Source organism: Miniopterus natalensis, chromosome 6, assembly GCF_054644295.1.
Source record: "Miniopterus natalensis isolate mMinNat1 chromosome 6, mMinNat1.hap1, whole genome shotgun sequence".
Taxonomy (NCBI): Eukaryota; Metazoa; Chordata; class Mammalia; order Chiroptera; family Miniopteridae; genus Miniopterus; species Miniopterus natalensis.
The window spans coordinates 4,663,974-4,680,844 of record NC_142086.1 but is presented as its reverse complement, the minus strand read 5'-3'; positions in this window follow the sequence as shown (position 1 = coordinate 4,680,844).

Here is a 16,871-nt window from a genome sequence, read left to right as displayed (position 1 = left end):
CTCCCCCCACAGTTGTGTTTGTAAGGCCTGGCCTTCTTTTTTCTTTTTTTTATCTTTATTATTGGAAGTATTACAGATATCCCCTTTTTTCCCCATTGATCCCCTCCACCCCACATCCATTCCACCCCCTGCCTTCACCACACTATTGTCTGTGTCCATGGGTTATGCATATAAGTTCTTTGATTAATCTCTCCCCACCCACTCCGCCACCCTCGCCTTCCCACTGAGATCCTTCAGTCTGCTCCATTCTTCTATGTCTCTGGATCTATTTTGTTCCTCAGTCTGTTTTATTTATTAGATTCCACATATGAGTGAGGTCATGTAAAACTGAATCAGGAAGAATCAGAAAACCTGAATAGGCCAATAACAACTGATGAAATTGAAGCAGAAATTAAAAAAAAAAAAAAAAAAAAAAATCCCAACAAACAAAAGCCCTGGTCTGGATGACTTCACAGGGGAGCTTTCTAACTCTTTAAGTTGTAGGGTCAGATAGTTTACTAAAAAGTTTTCTTGCTTTTGAAGTAGGCCTGCAGTGCTATGAACTTTCCTCTCAGGACTGCTTTTGCTGTGTCCCATAGATTTTGGGTTGTTGTGTGTTCATTTCCATTTATTTCCAGGAAGTTTTTGATTTCTTTCTTGATCTTACTAGTAACCCATTCATTGTTTAATATCATGCTATTTAGCTCCATGTGTTTGAACGTTTTTGAGTGTTTTTACTGTAGTTGCTTTCTAATTTCATGCCATTGTGATCTGAGATGCTTGATATGATTTCAATTTTCTTAAACTTGTAGAAACTTGTTTTGTGTCTTAACATGTGATGTATCTTTGAGAATGGCCCATGTGCACTTGAGAGGAATGTATATTCTGCAGGTTTGGGGTGAAAAGTTCTGTAAATATCAATTAAATCCATCTGATCTAGTGTTCCATTTAGAATCAGTGTTTTTGTGTTGACGTTTTGTCTGGAAGATCTATCCAGTGAAGCCAGTGGAGTGTTCAAGTCCACAACTATGACTGTATTGCTGTTGATCTCTCCCTTAAAGTCCTTAAGGACCTATTATTGATAGATCCTTATTTACTGCCATTTTAATTCTTTATGCCTCTGTTTCTCTCTCTATTTCTTCTTGTTATTATAGCAGTCTCTTTAACATTTCTTGCAATGCTGGTTTGGTGGTGATAAACTCCTTTAGCCTTGTTTTGTCTGGAACACTCTTAATTTCACCATCTATTTTGAATGATAGCCTTGCTGGGTAGAGTAGTCTTGGTTTCAGATCCTTGTTTTGCATTACCTTGGATACTTCATGCCATTCCCTGCGTGGCTCAGTGGCTGGGCACCACGTAGGATCCAGGAGGTCGTGGCTCATCCCAGGTCGGGCACAGGCCCGGGCTGCGGGCTCCATCCGCATGGGGGGCGTGCGGGAGGCAGGGATCCAGGACTCTCACAACTGACGTTTCTATCTCTCTCTCTCCCTCTGCCTTCTCTCTGAAATCAATAAAGATATATTTTTAAAAAATAAAGTGTACAGCCTGATAGATTTTGACATGTATTTACACATGAAGCCATCACCACAATCAAGATAATGAACAGTCAGCTCCCAGTGTCCTCCCTGTGTCCCTTGACCACCCCGCGCCCCTCCCCAGCCACCAGGGCAATCACTGACTTGCTCCCCATCACTATAGTTTATTTTGCATTTTGAATTTTTATATAAATGCAACTTTATAGTATATATTCTTTTTCTGGCATCTTGCATTCAGCATAATTATTTTACAATCCACCCATGCTGCTGCATGTATGATACATAATTCCTTTTTTTTTTTTGGTTCAATGTTATACACTGCCGTCTGCCCATCCTGTCAGTGGACATTCGTTTGTTTGCAGTTTGGGGCTATTACAAGTAAAGCTGCTGGGAACAGTCAGGTGCATGTCTTCGTATGAACATACGCTTTCGTTTCTGGTCGTGGAAGGGCTGAGTCTCAGGGTAAATGAACTTAACTCTTCATGACATTGACAGTTTCTTCCAAAGTGATTGTGTTGTTTTACGTTTCCACTCACAGCGTGTGAGAGCAGCTCCAGTCGTCTCATTTTAGCTGACATTTGGTACAGTGTGTGTGTGTGTGTAGTCTTTTTAATTTGAGGCATTATAAAGATATATAATGGCATTTCATTGTGGTTTTAATTTTCATTTCCCTTATGACTATGATGCTGAGCATATTTTCATATGTTCTTACTTGCCATTTATATATATTAGTAAAATGCTTGTTCACCTAGTATGTTGATTTTTTAATTGGGTTGCTTGTTATCGCTGAGCTGTTATTGAGATATAGTTCCCATACAATAAATTTCACTAGTTTAAGGTGCGAATGTGGTTTTTAGCATATTCGCAAGGTTGTGCACCCATCACCACTGTCTAATTCCAGAACATTTTATTACCCCAGAAAGAAACCTTGTACACATTGGCAGTCACTGTTCATGCAGTTGTAAAAAGAAGTACTTCCACCGTCGTCTTTTTAGGAAGTATGAAGCCCTCGTGGCTTTTAAGATAAGCTCCTAATGGCAAAATTAAATATTGATTTTCACTCAAACAGTGATTCTACAGTCATTCAGAATTCACTGAGGAGCACTAGCTCGAGATGCAACCTACCCACCAATCTCCCCTCCCCATAACCACACATCATTTTTAGGCTGCAACTGATCCTGCCTTGAAATTTAACTTATATTATTTGGTTTATATCTGTCTAGCAGTCAAAAAAAGAAAACTTGAGCTCTAGACAATCTGGAAAGTTGGCTGATCAAGTGTAGTTTGCTTACCTATATTTCTGTAAACACACTAACTGAACAGAAAGAACCCTGAAGAGAGAAGAGGGCTGGTCATCTTGCTGAGGAATCTAGGCCGTCGGGGAGACACTAACTGCGCCCTCCCCCCCCCCGGAGGAACAGCTGGGTGCCATTCTGTTTTTATTTTCATCAGTGTGGTTGTCTTAAAAGGATGGGCAAGGGTTTCAGGAAGGGAAGTAATGTCCCAGGATAGGCTTGGCGGCTGTTTACCAGTCAGTGAAGCTGAGAGAATGTATCGGCTCAAAATTTACAACATGAAAAAAACCAGTGTAGACTTCTGTTCATTGACAAAGACGCCTGCTCATATTGTTGAGTGAAGGAAGCAGGGTATACATCTGGAATACAATATTATTTTATGAAATTATAGGAGCATCTCTTTTGTGTTGAGTACACAGAGAACGCTTCCAAGAATGTCCACCAGAGCATCAGGGTCACTAGTTTTGTACAGTCAAGCTGTGATGACAGAAAGTGTATATTGTTTTGTGAGCACTGTGGACAAAAGGGGCCACATGCTAACCTGACAAGCTTGGGGAGGCCTGCAGGCAGCCTTGCAAACTCAGAGACCTAAAGTAACCACAGAGGATGGTCTGAAATTAAAACTTTTTAAACTGAAAACAGTTTATGGCTGGTAGTCAGGGCCTAGGCCGGTATCTTCCCTGACAGAGGTCAATCTTTACCTTGACTGAGCCTGTCTGTTGTCTTTTTGCATCTACGATAACATATCATCGGAATGTCAAAGTAATTTTCCTTTTTCTGGACCCTTCAGGGCACAGATACTGCTCCATGGAGACCACAAATCCCCTCATTGTTATTGAGTTAATTATTGACTGTTAACTATCCACTGCCCAGTCTTGTAAAAGAAGTGTGTCCATCATTTTACTTTTTATCCAGTCCCAGAGGTTTCCCCCTGCTCTGTTTTCTCCTACCTCCCTAATCTACCACCAGTGGGTTTCACATAACCCACTTATGTCTCCTCTTTTAATTATAATATATAAAATAAGGTGCAAAACTGCAATCATTGAGATTTTACTTTCCGGCAATTGTCATCAGTTTGGCTCAAATAAACTCACAATAATTCTCTACAGGTTTAGACATTTCTTACAATGACAGCATGGATTTTTTAAAAATCCTCACCCATGGATACACACACACGCACACACACACACAAAAATTGATTTTTAGAGAGAGAGGAAGGGAGAAAAAGAGAGAGACATTGATGTGAGAGAGAAACACCACTATACTCATCCCGACCATGGGATTGAACCCACAACCTGGGTATGTGCCCTGACTGGTGATCAAACCCACAAACTTTTGGTGCTCAGGACAACACTCCAACAAACTGAGACACCCAACAAGGGCATGAGCATGAATATTTTTTATAAAAATGTGTAATTAAACAACTAATGTTTGCCTATTTATATTTAGTGTTAGCTTCATATGCTTTCTATTTAGATAAAACCTAGCACCATAGGCTTTCTCTGAGATAAAATATGTAAGAAAGCATTTAATGTTCTGCTCCATCTATTTTGATTAGCTGAATCATCAGGGACAACTTAACTTTATATGACTTCCCCTTTTATAGTGTGTTGACATCTTGATTGATAATTTGATCATTTCATTGAAGCATGAAATATAATCAAAGTATGTATTTATAAAAAGATGTTTATTAGTCTTAGGAAAGGTTTTTATTCATTGAATGATTTTTCTGAAGATATAGTAAATGCCTTGACACAAAGTCTGAACAAGATCTTCACTGAAATTATTGGGAATCTTTTGTGTATCAATTGATTTTTAACCTGGGAACTTTCTGTTTGTGATGAACACTGTAGTTATTGAAACCTAGTCTTAACAAGCTAAAAAGTAATTGGCCAGATTCTGCATTAATACTTTATATATATATATATATCTTTATTGATTTCAGAGAGAGGAAGGGAGAAGGAGAGAGAGATAGAAACATCAATGATGAGAGAGTCATTGAGCGGCTGCAGCCTGCAACCGGGGCGTGTGCCCTGACCGGGAATCGAACCCTGATCGCCTGGATCCTAGGCCAATGCTCAACCTCTGAGCCACGCCTGGCTGGGCTGCATTAATACTTTTGTTGGTTATACTGATTCACAGATTGAAAAGGTTTTTGTTTGTTTTTACCTATTGCTTTCGCTTAGAATATGAAGACCTTTAACAGAACCTTTAATCCATGCCTCAGCTGGGTTAATGGAAATACAAGGCTAAGTATGTCTCCTGTCAAGCCACTTGCCGCTCGGCTGGAACTCTGTAGGTAGCACCTGCCATATCATGATTCTTGATAACTTAAGTAGTGAACCACTTCTGTATATTTAGATATGTGTTTTATGAAAAGCCAACAAAAACACTATCTGATAGAGAAATATTTTAAGCCCGGCTGGGCATGGCTCAGCTGTTGAACATCAACCTAGGACCCAGGAGCTCCCGGTTAGATTCCCGGTCAGGGCACAGGCCCAGGCTGCAGGATCCATCCCCAGTCAGGGGTGCGAGGGAGGCAGCCGATCAATGACTCTCATCACTGATGTTTCTCTCTCTCTCCCTCCCTTCCTCTCTCTGAAATCAATAAAGATATATATATTTTTTTAATTTTAAGATATACTTTTTGTTTTCTCTTTCCTCCCTTTTCCTAGTAAATAAAAATTATTTTTAAAAATATTTAGAAAGCAAGTGTTTTGTAAAATGAGTCATGTAATAATTTCTTTTTTCCCCTCTTTTTTCCCATCACCATTTATTCCCTCTATGCCCTCTTCCACCCCTCCATCCCCCCCACCCCCCACTACAGCACTGTTGTCCATGTCCATGTGTTCTCTCTCTTTTTGTCTTTTTGGCTCGACCCTTCCACTCCTCCCAACACACCCTATCTCCATGCCAGAACTGCCTGCCTGCTCTCAATCCATGAGTCTGTCTCTATTTTGCTTGCTAGTTCAGTTTGTTCATTAAATTCCACATATGAGTGAGATCATATGGTACTTGTCTTCTCTGACAGGCTTATTTCACTTAGCACAATGCTCTCCAGGTCCATCCATGCTGTTGCAAAGGGTAAAATGTTCTTCCTTTTTATGGCTGCATGGTATTCCATTGTGTAAATGCACCACAGCCTTTTTAGCTACTGATGGGCACTGAGGCTGCTTCCAAATCTTTGCTATTGTAAATAACCCTACAATGAACATAGGGGAACATACACTCTTTTGAATTAGGGATTTTGGGGTTTTTTGGATAAATTCCCAGAAATGGAATCACTAGGTCATAAGGCAGCTCCATTTTTAACTTTTTGAAGTAACTCGATACTGCTTTCCACAGTGACTGCATCAATCTGCATTCCCACCAGCAGTGCACTAGGTTCCCCTTCTCCACACCCTTGCCAACACTTGTTGTTTATTGATTTGTTGATGGAGCCATTCCGACAGGTGTGAGATGATATCTCATTGTGGTTTTAATTTGCATCTCTCTGATGATTAGTGACTTTACACATCTTTTCATTGTCTCTTGGCCATCGGTATGTCCTCTTTGGAGAAGTATCTATTCAGGTCTTTTGCCCATTTTTTAATTCAATTTTTTTTGCGGGGGGTGATGCTGAGATTTATAAGTCCCTTATAAATTTTGGATATTAACCCCTTATCAGATGTATCATTGGCAAATATGTTCTTCCATTCAGTGGGTTTTCTCTTCATTTCATTGATGGTCTCCTTTACTGTGCAAAAGCTCTTTGGTTTGATGTAGTCCCATTTGTTTATTTTCTCCTTCGTTTCCCTTGCCTGAGGAGATATATCAGAAAAAATATTGCTACAAGAAATGTCTGAGATTTACTGCCTATGTTTTCTCCTAGGATTTTTATGGTTTCAAGTCTAACATTTAAGTCTCTAGTCCATTTTGAGTGTATTCTTGTGTATGGTGTAAGAACGTGGTCTAGTTTCATTTTCACATATCTGCCCAGTTTTCCCAGCACCATTTATTGAATAGACTATCTTTAGTCCATTGTATGTTTTTGCCTCCTTTGTCAAATATTTATTGCCTATAAAGGTATGGGGGTTATTTCTGGGCTCTCTATTCTGTTCCATTGATCTATATTTCTGTTTTTATATTACCATACTGTTTTTATTACTATGTCCTTATAGTATAGTTTTATATCAGGGAGTGTGATTCCTCCAACTTTTTTCTTCTTTCTCATGATTGTTGTTGCTGTTTGAGGTTTTCTGTGGTTCCATATAAATTTTTATAACATTTGTTCTAGTTCTGTGAAATGCACCATTATACCAATGGTGTAGAAATTGCATTCAACCTGTATATTGCTTTAGGTAGTGTGGAGATTTATATGATGTTAATTCTTTCTATCCATGAACATGGTACATGCTTCCACTTATTTGTATATTCTTTAGTTTCTTCCTTCAGTGTCTTATAAAGTTCCAAGTACAGGTATTTTACAACTAGTGAAATTGAAGCAATAAAAAAAATAAAAATAAAATAAACTTCCAATAAAGAAAAGTCCTGGACTGGATGACTTTATAGATGTATTTTACCAAACATTTAAAGAAGAACTAACACCCATCCTCCTCAAACTATTCCAAAAAATTCAAGAGGAGGGAAGACTCCCAAACTCTTTTTATGAGGCCTGCACCATCCTGATTCCAAAACCAGATAAAGACACTACAAAGAAAGAAAAGTATATGCCAATATCCCTGATGAACACAGATGCTAAAATCCGCAACAAAATATTAGCAAACCTGATCCAGCAATAGACTAAAAAGATCATATGCCACGATCAAGTGGGATTTATTCCAGGGATGCAAGGTTGGAATAATATCTGCAAATCAATAAATGTGATGCATCACATAAACAGAATGAAGGACAAAAGTCACATGATCATATCAATTGATACAAAAAAATATTTGATAAAATCCAGCACCCATTTATGATAAAAACTCTTAGCAAAGTGGGAAAGTGGGAATAGAGGGAACATACCTCTACGTAATAAAAATTATTTATGACAAACCCACAGCCAACAACGTACTCAATGGACAAAAATTACAAGTGTTCCTCTTAAGATCGGGAACAAGACAGGGGTGTCCCCTTTCATCACTCTTATTCTACATAGTACTAGAAGACCTAGCACAGCAATCAGATGGGAAGAAAACATAAAAGGCATCCGAATTAAAAGGGAAGGAGTAAAACTGTCATTATTTGCAGATGACATGATATGGTACATAGAAAACCCTAAAGATTCCACCAAAAAACGACTAGATTTAATAAATGAATTCAACAAGGTAGCAGGATGCAAAATAAATATCCAGAAATCAGTTTCATTTTTATACACCAACAATGAACTATCAGAAAGGAAAACTTAAACAAAAATTTCACTCACAATTGCTTCAAAAATAATAAAATACCTAGGAGTAAATTTAACCAAGGATGTGAAAATTTCACTGTTTAAATGATTTGTGGGGGAAAGTGTGCTTGGTGGTTTACTTGCTAATATATTTAAACTGGCATAACTAAAATTATTAACACAATGAATTTATTTGTAAAAAATATAGCCTAGCCTTTTAAAATAGTTTTGTTCCTCATAAGGTACCACTAGAGCTAGTGCAGCTTTCGTCTTTAGGTGTCAGTTGTAGTACCCTTAAAACACTAACAGCTTAACTTCAAAGTGAAACATATCAAAATTGCAACAAAAACTCAGTTTTCTTTCATACCTTTATACCTCCACTTGCTACAACTTATAGCCACACAACTCATTTCCTCTGAGCAAAGATGGTTATGATCTTGTTTTAATTCAGTTCAGTGCTTTTCCCTATAGAAAATCGGGTTTTTGGAGAGCTCTAACAGTGTGCTATTGCTGGGCTCTCATCCTGTCTGTTAAATAATGCAGCTACTTTGATGGAAACCTGGAGAAGCTCTTTGCTGAGTGTCATGTAATTAATCCAAGTGAAAAGTCTCACACGCCAGATGAATACAAGGTCATGAGCACGGGCGTGTACGCCCTGTCAGATCTGCTGCTTGATGAGTGGCTGGTAGCTAAGGCTGCACTGATCTATGTCAGGGGTACGCCCGTGGCCTTTCATCGCTCACCCAAAGGAAGAGCGGGGCTTCGGGGACTGTATGAAGCAGGAGCCTGCTAATATGTTATGGATGAGGAGCGGAGGGAGATCAAGACCCATGGCACCCTCTCTCCCGTTTGTTTTTAAAGCAGCGATGTATCCAAGTTGTCATTACATATCTAAATCTCTTCTGATCTTATTTTACCACTGTGGAGAACTGTGAAATAGGTAGGCAGTGAGTAAAATTATTTTCATTCAATTAAAACAGATTTAAAAGTAAGTTTTAAAAGTATATAACAAAACACCTATCAAATGCCTCCAATGCTCTTTCACTAGGGAGCTTTCAGGATCCTTTATAACAAAACTTTCCACTCACACACATCCATTCAAATGGAGAGTCTTACATACAGCGAGTGGGAGAGTTGGAGCAGACACTAGGGCTAGTTAATTGATGTTTCTCTTAAGTAAAAGTATCCCCCTTAAAATCTGGTGAATTTAGATGATTTACTTTAGAGTGTCTAGTAAGGACGCGTTAGTCTTAACTCAGCATCATCTTCTCATGAAGGCCTTACTTTCTTAATAGCCATAGGAATTATATTGGTGGCATGGATATGTTTAGTTACTTGGCATTTACCTCTTATGATGTTTGAAGCTATCTAAGAACTAACTTAATTCTGCAATAATTATAACTATTTGTTTATATTCTCTGCTCTAATAGTTAAGCAGCTCCATCTGATAATTACTGTATAGAGTTTTAAATGTGTCTCTCTGAAGAGGCCCATTTGAAGGGAACTAATTTGTTCACATGTACAAGTGTTTAGAAAGGGGTTTTAAAAGAAAGTTAATTAAGAACTCTTAAAAAATAAAAAAATCATGTGTTAGAATAATTTAGCTGATAAAGTACTGAATTAAATCTGCAGATTCTCAAGTCTTGATCATAGCTCTCACAGGAGGCATTGGACTTTGGGGAGTAAGCCATTTAACCTCATTGGGTTTCAGTTTTGTATTTCAAGTGGGTTGAAGATAGCCTTTCAAATCTTTCAGCCTGAGAACTGCATGTATTTCTTCTCCTCTAATCATAGCTCTACCTTAAGTAGTAAAAAAATAATAATTAATGTTATTTAAAAAATTAAATTCATCTTTTGACTATTTTATTATCTTTCTTTAACAGGTTCTCTTCGCCAGTTGACATTTGTATAGTGTTTGTAGTTTATAAGTGTCTGTGAGGTAATACTTAGACCCAAACAGTATGTCCCAGGTTCTCAAGGTTTCCTTACTCCCTGGCATTTCTCCTCCAGCTCTGCAACAGCCAGCTCCTGAGTAGCTGAAATCTTAGAAGTGACTTGAGTACTGAGGCTACCTGCTTAGAACCATCTCCTTATAACTTTCTCAGTGCCTTCGGTATTGTCTAACAGTCTCAGCCGTTTAGAGCTGAGAATCATGATTGGAGATTTGCAATGTAAAATGTGCTTGCACTTGTACCTGATGGTAACAACCCACCGTTCGTTCATTCACTCATTCATTCATTCATTCATTCATTCATTCATTCAACACAGAGGGCACTATGCTAAGCTTTAGAAACACAAAGGAGTATAATGTACAGGTGAGCTGGGCAGATAAGTAAAATGTCATTTAGAAAGAATGGTCAGCCCTGGCCTGTGTGGCTCAGTTGGTCGGGTGCCTGCCTGGGCACAGAAAGGTTGATGGTTTGATTCCTGGTCAGGGCACATGCCCAGGTTTCCGGCTGAATCCCCAAACGGGGTGCGCAGGAGGCAGCCAATGGATGTTTCTCTCCCTCCCTCCCCCTTCCTTTCCCTCTAAAATAAATAAAAACTTTAAAAAAAAAAAAAAAAAAAAAAGAATGGTAAGAGTTTTGATAGGGCGAGATACTGCGGGAACAGGTGGGAAAGGCCCCTGAGCCCACTTTGGATCGGGAAAGACTTCACGCAGAGGCTGACAGGCGAGCTAGGCCCTGGGGGAGGCTGGGCGGCAGCTGGGCTCACCACTGTCCCCCCGGCCCTGCTGGGAGCTGGGAAGGTGTCGCGTCACCACAGAAGCCAGAGGAGAGAACACACTTCTGAGAATAGCAAACAGCTTTAGGGCGAGCACTTGAAAAGTGAACTTGGAATTCACACGAAGCTCGCTGGTGATCGGGGAAGCTATTTTGAGCGGTGCGGTGACAGTGTGGTCACATGTAAAACCAGACTCTTGGGCCCAAGAGCCAGTGGCCCGACGGGCAGGGGAGTGGAGGCAGTAAATGCAGACAAGTCACCCTCTCGAAGAAAGTTCTGCCGTGGGAGTGGCAGGGCAAGGGAGCAACGGGCAACGGGGCTGGAAGTAACGTAGAGTCACGGGGACCGCCGGGCATCATGACAGGCAGAATCAAGATGAAACTAGGCCTTCTTTTCTCATAGTTTCTAGACGGCTGTAGAAGGGTAATTTGAACCTCACGGGTTTGGGAAGGAAATGTCGGGGAGCTTTATCAACCGGGCGGGTGATTTCCTTGCCTGTGTAACTCCCACCCTGCCATGCCCACTACTCCCTTCAAACACCGATACTCATCTTGCAAACCTTTATCCCTCTGGAAAGGAACGTTAGCTCACACAGTGCCGCATGAAAACAGGCTTTGTTACCAAATGCCCTGACAGCTCGCTTTATATAACACTTTGGAGTCAACTATCCTGGGTGGGCAAGTCAATCGCCTGGAGCTCTTTTTCAGTTGGTAGATCCCCCCACCCCAGCCGTGGCAACTTTATAATAATGCCATTTGAAATCAAATCAATAAGGTCCAACTCTACTAGAAAATACAGACAGCTTGGGCTACGATATCTCATTTTTATAAAGTCAAGAATTTGTATTTTCTAGGAATAAAACGTGTTAAATAGATCAAAGCAAAGGTGCAGGTTGTGAAGGTGGTTTACCCTTCGCCCCGTCCGAGCACCTCTGCGTCTGTCTGCTCCTGGGTGCACTGAAGACGTGGGACTTAATTCCACCCTGTCTTCCCGTCAACTCATTCCGTCTTGCAGGTGAGGGAACTGATATTCTGATTATTCGCTTCATTTTTATATGCAAAATGGCTTCAACTTTAAAGATTATATGGGCAACCCCTGATGGAGGAGAGATCATTGTTAATGCTCCTGGTGCTGTTTGTAAAATGTAAAATGACAGAGCTAAATGAAAACTTTAAGAGTGTATTGTTCCCCAAAAAAACAGTTTGCGTAGGTCCAGAGGTGTTTCAAAGTTTGGTAAAATAGTTCTTTGGGGTGATAGTTACATGTTGCTCTTCCTCCCAAGGACCCGAAGGTGCCATGAGTGGTTAGGTGACAATCGCCACCCGCACTCCCTGCGCTACTTCCTCCCGCACAAAAGGCTCTTCTTCAGGCCCAGCGGCCTGGCAGGCCGTGGCCTAAGGGTGAGATCTGCATCTGCACACAGACCTCTGTCAGACAGTCTCCACTTCCCCCACATGCCTAGAGGTGCCTTAAACTTGGCAGCGGCACAGATTGAGCCCTTTCCCAGGCATCTCTTCAAACCTCAAAAAAAAGGCTTGACATAATAAAGCTCGAGCTTTGAGAAAATCCACTTGATATAAGCCAAACCTTCAGGTAAACCTGTAGAGAGGTGGCGGGCCAAAATTAGGGGGAGAGGAAAATATAAAGAAAGTGTGGAAGCTTGTTAGTTATTCCTCCAAAACCCATTCCCTCCTCCCTCCAAACTATGGAGGCTCCTCTGAGCGTGAGGTTGCCCAGCCAGGACTGCACCCCCGGCCGTGAGCCCCTGCACCCAGGAGTCGCCAGGAGCTGACTTCTCACCAGCAGGACAGGGCCCAAGTGTTCTGTGCACGGCTAGTGCCATTTGCTCAACATGAACTCTGTACCTCCTGTCCCCCCATTCCCACGGAGAGTACCAAGCTTCAGCCAAAGGAAAACAAAGCACGCTTAAGGGAATGAAGGAGAGATGGAGGGAGGCAAGGAGGCAGGGAGGGAGAGAAGGAGGGAGGAAGGGAGGGAGGGAGGGAGGGAGGGAGGGAGGGAGGGAGGGAGGGAGGGAGGGAGGGAGGGAGGGAGGGGGGAAGAGGGGAAAGAGGGTTGTTTTCTTAAGCACCAGAGCTTGTGGACCGAGGTGAATACCTACCCACCACAATTGCCTGTTATGAGACAATGTTAACAATACTGTACTTTATACTTGAGAGTTGTTGAGAGTAGAGCTTAAATATTCTTACCACACACACAAATAAAAGGTAACTGTGTTAACTGTTAACAAACCATATTGTGTTAACTAACTGTATTGGGTTGTTAACCTAAGCATATTGTGGTCCTCGTTGCTCAGTACATGCATGTACCAAATCACGGTGCTGTGCACCTCAGAGCCCCACGTCGCTGCATCAATCATATCTCAGTAAACTGGGTGGGGAGAAAGGGCCACCGGTGGTGGCTCAGTGAGCCAGGTCAACAAGAGTGTGAGAGCACCTCATGAGAGAAGACTTCTTCCCCTGGAGGCTGAGTATGCTGGCTCTCAAACTCCAGTGTGGGTGTGAGTCCACTGAGGAGATTGTTAACATAGATTCCGAGCTCTAGCTGGAAATTCTGATTTTAGCTCATTTTTTTTTAATAGTTTTATTTCTTTATTTTTTCTAATTCTCATGCCTGTACTCATCTTGTGTTTTGGGGTGTTTTTCTGTATTTTTTTAAATTTTATTTTTGTTTAAGATATTACAGATGTCCCTTTTTCTCCCCAATGATCCCCTCCACCCCTCCCCCTCCCCCTCCCCAGTCCCTCTCCCCACCATTGTCCGTGTCCTTGGGTTGTGCATATATGCATATACATTTTTTGGTTACTCTCTCCCCCTCCACCCACCCGCCCTCCTTTATGCCTCTGACATTTCTCAGTCTGATCCATGTTTCCATGTCATTGAATCTATTCTGTTTATCAGTTTATTAAGTTCTTTAGATTCCACGTATAAGTGAGATCATGTGATGTTTGTCTTTCTCTGCCTGGCTTATTCCACTTAACTCGTCTTTGGTGGAGGTCCTAGGACTACATTTCCAAAACACTGCTCTCAGTGGCCACAGCTGCACCATCTAACCAACACCCAGCTATGCCTGCAGTGGCTAGGCTAATATTTCTATATGTGCCCTTAGACGGAGCCTGCACTGATTTTGGCGGGGTGTGTACTCATAGATAAGATGTTTCGCTCTATTAGATACAGTCAAATGGTTACCTGCACACCTCCGAGTTCTGTGTGCCTGGCCCAGTCCTCGCCCACACTTGTGTCAGTGGCCTGTTTAACTTTAGCTGGCCGGTGGGTGTGGATGGGTTTCGCACTGCAGTTTCAATGATTTCTGGTTCCTTGGTGGGTAATGGTCTGGAGCACTTTTCCGTTGGCCATTTGGATATTTCTTTTGATGAAGTGCTCATTGAGTACGCTTGCCCAAGCACTTTTCCGTTAGCCATTCGGATATTTCTTTTGATGAAGTGCTCACTCAGTACACTGGCCTGCTCTTAAAATCTTGTTCTTTTGTCTGCTTGTTAACTTTGTAAGAATTCCCTAAATGTTGTGATACGAGTCTTTTGTTAGATCTTTGTATCACAGCAGCATTCCCCAAGGGCGGCTTCCCTTTTCTCTTGCTGTTATCGTTGATAAACGACGTTTGCATGGAAAGGCATCTGACTTATCAGTTTCCCTCACTTGTGATTATTGCTACTTAAGAAATCTTTGCAGTGATCTTGGTCAGAAGACGGCTACAATCACTTTACAGATCCAATAGGGGAAGCAGTAGAGTTGTGGCAAAAGGAAAATGACTTTCTCCTCAAGCTGTTCTGTGTTTTTTAGGAAAAGACATCCTACAAGCGCCCTGGGGACCTTCCCTCTGTGCGGTGGACGAGCGGGGGGCCACACCGCCGCTGGGAGGGAGGCGGGGCAGCTGGATTCCCCGTCGTCCTCCTCTCGGTGCAGAGCTGGGGAGCGGGAGGCCGAGAGCGGGCCTTAGGTGAGCGCGGCCACAGGCTGACCCGAGGGGGCAGGCCCAGGACTCCCGGAGGAGCCTGGGCCGCATCAGAGGCGCGCCCTCCCTTACTCTATACTATACCCATTGTTACACGAATGTAAATTAATTTATAGGGATTTACTACATTAGTAAAAAATCCAAACCAAGGTTTTCGTTTCCATTCTAAACTCTTTCAAAGAAAGCCTGATTTCTCTCTCCAGCGACCTAGGATTAAAAACAGCATCTATAAAAAAACTATTTACCTTTATGAAATAGGGTTATTAGCTCTCTTGAAAATATGTCTTCTCTTTGATGTTAAAAACATGAGCGATGTTATAAAGCAGGTCTCATCAAGTTGGCAACAGACTTCAGATATATTTAAATTAGAAGATGGATCATATGCTTTTAGAGGATCCATTTTATATTTTTGATCATAAATTCATGTAACCTAGGTAACATGTTCCTACTATATCTTTCAACCAAATATATCTCCAACATTTTCAAATTTTAAGCCAGAATCTTATTATAAAAGATTTTTGTTTGTTTAAAGACTACGGTTGCATGTCAGTTTATTTGAGTAATCTACTGATATTTATCAAGATATGAATATATGAGATATGAATATTTCAATTAAAAGTTTTTAAGGTAAATATTCACTTATTGAATCAATTTTACTGTTGAAATACAATTCAGGTCCAAGTTTTATTTCAAAGTTAAAATAGTCATTCAGTTTTGCAAGAAATACTTGTATTTGCTTTATTAAAGGGAAAAAATGAATGTCTGTTTATCTGAAAATTAGCAAGAAGGTTAGTCACTTTAGGGCAGAAGAGAACAATCCCCTCCTTTAGTCTAAAACTTACCATGATTAACTACACTAGTTGTCAGTGATGGAGTAGTTTCTCTGGATTAATATTTTACATTTTGATTTATGCAATCACCTCTCTGTTTTGTTTTTATTTTAATCTTTATTGTTGAGAGTATTATAGATGGTCCCCATTTTTACCCCATTGTCTCCCTCCACCTGGTTCCCACCCCATGTCTTTACCACACTATTGTCTGTGTCCATGGGTTATGCGTATATGCATAGAAGTTCTTCCATTAATCTCTCCCCACCACCCTCCACCCCTTCTCTCTGAGATACATCAGTCTGTCCTATGCCTCCATGATTCTGGACTCATTTTGTTCACCAGTTTATTTTGTTCATTAAACGCCACACATAAGTGAGATCATGTGATGTTTGTCTTTCGCTGCCTGGCTTATTTCACTTAGGATAATACTCTCCAGGTCCCTCCATGCTGTCCCAAAGGGTACGAAATCCTTCTTCTTTACAGCTGCCTAGTATTCCATGGTGTGAATGTCCCACAGCTTTTTCATCCACTCATCTACTGATGGGCACCTGGGCTGTTTCCAGATCTTAGCTATTCTAAACTATGCTACTATGAACATAGGGGTGCATATATTCTTTCTGATTGTTGTTTTGAGATTCTTAGGATACTTTCCTAGAAGTGGGATCACTGGGTCAAATGGCAGCTCCATTTTTAATTTTTTGAGGAAACCCCATTCTGTTTTCCATAGTGGCTGCCCCAGTCTGCATTCCCACCAGCAGTGCACCAGGGTTCCCCTTTCCCCACACCCTCGCCAGCACATGTCATTCGTTGATTTATTGATGGAGCCATTCTGACAGGTGTGAGGTGACACCTCATTGTGGCTTTAATTTGCATCTCTGGTGATTAGTGACTTTGAGCACTTTTTTGCAATGTTAATACTTGACAAAGGAGGCAAGAGCATACAATGGAGTGAAGACAGTTTCTCCAATAAATGGTGTTGGGAGAATTGGACAGGTATGTGTAAAAAAATGAAACTAGACCACCAAGAATACCATACACAAGAATAAACTCAAAATGGATAAAAGACTTAAATGTAAGTCACGAAACCATAAAAATTTTAGAAGAAAACATAGGCAGCAAAATCTAAGACATCTCACGTAGAATTTTT